Consider the following 5,000-nt stretch of genomic DNA (forward strand, 5'->3'; position numbering starts at 1 on the left):
TTTATTTTTAATTTAATGTGTTACTTTGTACTTTGGTAGAGTACAAATTTATTATTCTTAAACAAGAATGTTTTGCTGAGAGTGACTTTGAAATTTCGGCTGACTAAAGCATGCATGTATGCATATATGTGTGTGTGTCTGTGTGCGTGTATACGTGTGTGTATGTGTGTGTATACATGTATAAATAAATATATAAATATATGCATGTATATATTTATATATTTATATATAATTTAATTAATGTATAATTAAATGCGCTGAAGAGAATTCAAATATATTTGTTAGATATTTGGTGGCGCCGTGAATATTAAGACCTGCTTGAGCTGATTTAAATCATCTACATTAGGGTCAGATATGTGGTACATTACGGTGTTACAGTTGAGATAGGCAATCTGTTGCCTGGTGGACAGAGGTAGTTGTCATCACTCGTACTTAATAATGGTGGTTTCTAAAGCAACTTTCTAAAGCAACGTTATATCTCGTGCAAATTGTTTCCTACTTAATAATACTCAAATATGGGCATTTATAAAATCATATACGCTGAACAGCTTCATAATTTTTTTTATTTGATATCGGTAAAACTCTAGATTCTCAAGTTCAAATTTTAAAATACTTGCAAAAGTTATATATCTATTGATTATTCGTAGTGAACTAATCATATGTAAATTTCTTTAAAAAGGGACACAAAACTGAATTCTCCGTAGCAGGTAGAGCTTTCAATCAAAGAAATCAGTGTACAGAGAATTAAAGATAAGAACTAAGAAATATTCTCCGAAATAAAGTATTTCCATTATTATTAAGCCTACTTATTATTTCATTATTCTACAATACACTCATATTTTCTACTCAAGGTACAAGGGCCGAAATTTTGGGGGAGGGGGCAGTCGATTAGATAGAGCCTACAACATAACTAGTACTTTATTTATCGACCCCGAAAGGATGAAAGGCAAAGTCAACCTCGGCAGAATTTGAACTCAGAACGTAAAGACTGACGAATACCGCTAAGCATTTCGCTCGGCGTGCTAACTTTTCTGCCAGCTCGCCGCCTTACAATACACTCATAAACCGTTCTACTCTAGGCACAGGGCCCGAAATTGTAGTGGGGGGGGGGCAGTCGATAGACTCCAGTATGCAACTGGTACTTAATTTATGGACCCCGAATGGATGAAAGGCCAAGTCGACCTCGGCGGAATTTGAACTCAGAACGTAAAGACAGACGAAATAACGCTAAGCATTTCGCCCGGCTTGCTAACAATTCTGACAGCTCGCCGCCTTACAGTACACTCATAATGGATTATAAAAGACAATGATAATTCGTATAACTCGTTTGAGTTATTATTATGTTATACATACGATGAGGTACTGAAAAGTTCCTAGCTTTAACTGTGTCGCGAAAGGCCTGCTTGTAGGCCCTACCTTCCGAGTTATTTTACAGGGTTTGAAAACATTAATGGACCGCTGCAATAAGTATGTAAATCTGAGAGTAGAATATATTGAATAAAATAATAATCAACTGATCCTTCTTTATTTTCCTTTACTCAAATTCAGGAGCTATTCAGCATACCCTCGTATATGGGAAAGGATATGAAAGTATTGTTAGAGCATCCGATATTTTTTTCGACTATTTAATTTTGGAGTTCAAATCACTACTACGTTAGCATTGCTTCTCGTCATTTCGGTAACGAAACAATGAAGTGCAAGTTATCTACTGGAGTCAGTATAATTTACTATTTTCTCATCTCAAATGTGTTAACTTTGTATCTATGTTGAATTACGGTTACGTGAAACATAAAAATAGCCTCTGCTATACAGAGTATTTTTAAGGCACTCACATACACGCTCGCGCGCACACACACACACATGCACACACACACACACACACACACACACACACAAGCATGAATCTGTATACAACTGTGTACGAAACACAAATGTACACAAATTCGCACACAAATTACATATACACCCAACCGTCCATATTGGTACATACATTCCACAGGCCATCAACAATTCAGAAATTCTGTGTCTACCTTTTAATAATGTAATTCAATATTTATAATGCAATCTGGCGTCAATCGCTTACATGTAATAGCAGATTTTATACGATAGATTTATGTGTAATTATGGCTGATACATCTAATTGTTTCCAGTCAATACTTTGACTTTTGCACAGCTAATAAATTCCATTCTCTCTTGCTGCTATCTTTCCTACATGTTGGGCATTGCTCAAAGCCATAGCTATTTTTAATTGGACGAAACTCATAACTGTATTCATTCATTCCTCTTCGTTATTCCTATGTTGATAATCACAGTCATCAATGTTTAACATTTCTTTACAGATTAATCATATTTCTGATTTCCCATGGTTCGAATTATTATTAAATATCCAGTGAGTGCTTCCTCATAATTAGACACGCAAAAATAATCACCAAACTCACCTGCATGCAAATGCATGTACACACACACAAACACACACATACATACACACATACACACACAGACTTACACACACGTGTATATTTTATACTACGTATTACAGTTTTGTATTAATAGAGTTTAGCCAACGCTGTGTAATACACACAAGTAAACATCTAAATATTTATATCTTCTGTTTATACACTTATAACTAAAATCAAGAAGATGGATTTCAATGTTAGGCACATTTCGGCTGTTAAATTGCAGACGTACTCACTGTATTTATTTTGCATACAAAAGATTGGTATGTGTTATACCCTAACATTTTAGCTGTGACTGCTTTCGTAAATTAATTAAAGCCTATTCTGCAGAGACATCAGACATAAGTAAGTGTCTATGATATTTGTTATACAATCTTACTGTGGACAAGAACATAGGGAGCAATAAGTACAAACTGGACAACGTCGCTTCTCCGTTATCAACTATCACCAGCCATCAAGTACTTAATATTTGAAAGTTACTTTATTTTTTGTATTTGTAGCTGCTATTGTTAAGTTTACAAGTAAATCAACATGACCGTTTTGAATATTAGGCACGTTTTGGGCTGTTCTGAACGAATTTCTTGGTGAAGCGGGCTGGATTTATTGGGTTGTGTGGTAGAACTAAAGCTATAAACGACAAATGTCGCGAAAGATAAAGGAATTAGGGGCCCTAGATTGCTGGATCCGAGAACCTAAAAGACTTATCAGCTCAAACCGGAAGAAAAAGGCGATTACTATTGTGGTAGAAAAGAGAGAGAGTGTGTGTGTGAGAGACGGACAGACAGATAGACATGCAGACAGACAGAGAGATAGGGAATGCATTAAGAACACCAAGACTACAATATAAATACAATTAATATTCATGTAAAACATAATATTATTTGTTATCTTTCACGATTAAGCATTAACGAATTTCACACTCATACAGCAAGATATCGAATACCATTACCAAACCTTCCGAAAAACCTATCATTCATAATTCTACTGATTTAACGAGATTATAGCTGTCACTGACTAAGCAAATGGCTGTGTTAAATTAAGTTAAGAAAGTTCATATATTTGGCATTTGGTGGAGGATATTAAGAGTCTCCGATCAAAGTATGTATGAAACCAAAGCTGTTCTTTTACAGGGAACGTGGCATAGTACCACTATGAATAATTACTGTACTGGAGTAGAATCCTCGTAGATAGAGCCAATTCTTATAGACTGGTACTCGTACATACGCAAAAGTACAGATTCATATATAGTGGTCACCTTCAGATATAAATATGCAGGCAAGTATATATACATGGGAGTGTGTATGCGCATGCATGTAGATTTATCTCTGTGTATGCGTGTGTGTGTGTATACACGCATTTGTATTTATGCGTATATACATATAGAAATGTATATACACACATACAATTATATATAAACCCTCACCATATCGCTGTTCACCTATCACGGTTCACCTATCGAGGTTTATCGTTTAAGCTTACGTCGATTCCTCCGTGGTGTTGTTTTGCATTTATAATAAAATAAATGTATCCAAATTATAAGAATAATAAAAAATATATATAGTACTGTTTCTACTTCGCGGATTTTCTCCTTTCGCGGATTTTCTCATTTCGCAGATTTTCTCCTTTCGCGGATTTTCTCCTTTCGCGGATTTTCTCCTATGGCGGGTTTTTTAGAACGTAACACTCGCTATATTCGAGGGATTACTGTACACTCTAAAACGAGCTAATATACACGCACTCACACATATCGGAGTGCAGGACTGTATATCTACTTACAGTAGGGACAAAATGAAAGGTGTTTGGTTGTATTATTGAGAAGCTAATATTCAATAAGTTTCTGTTTCAAGGACAAAATATTAATCGCTTCGGCTGTCATTTTACTTGGAAATATTCCCTTCAAAATATAAGGGTGTCTGTGTTTACAGAAAAATAGAAAGAAACTTCAATAACAGATTGCTTAATCTATTATGAAATGAAAGCACTTTAAGTCACTCCATTGTACAAATCTTGCAGTCATTTTATTTTCCGTGTACACAGGGTAATGATTATGATGTACAAGATTTTCAACGTTGTTCTTTTCCTTAGTAAATATATGTTACCAAATAATTGTTACTTAAAGTATGTCAATGCACAGTATAGCAGTGTTTAAATTTGCTTGATGCGAAGGTAGTATCAGAATATTGCATTGCGTAACAGGCATTTCCAGATATGGGGTTTCTTGGTTGAAATATTCGAGATTTATAAGGGTTTCAGTAAAGAAGAATTTTTTCTGCTATTACCAAGTATTTTATTTTGTTCATGTATGTTTACTATTTTATTATTACAATGATCGAATTTACTTTTAGTGTTCATGTGAATAGAATTACTCTCAATATTGGCTTTGCTTTCCTATAATGGAAATGAGATCTTCAATAAAGTTGAGTACGGTGTTGACCCTAATAATTATGTGCCTGACGTTAGTAAATTTTATTTCAGCTATTTCTTCGTTTACAGAATAGATATTTGATACTCCAGGTGAGAATTAATCGTTTCCCTATTATTAAT

Source organism: Octopus bimaculoides, chromosome 2, assembly GCF_046866305.1.
Source record: "Octopus bimaculoides isolate indiv1 chromosome 2, ASM4686630v1, whole genome shotgun sequence".
In the NCBI taxonomy this organism is placed as follows: Eukaryota; Metazoa; Mollusca; class Cephalopoda; order Octopoda; family Octopodidae; genus Octopus; species Octopus bimaculoides.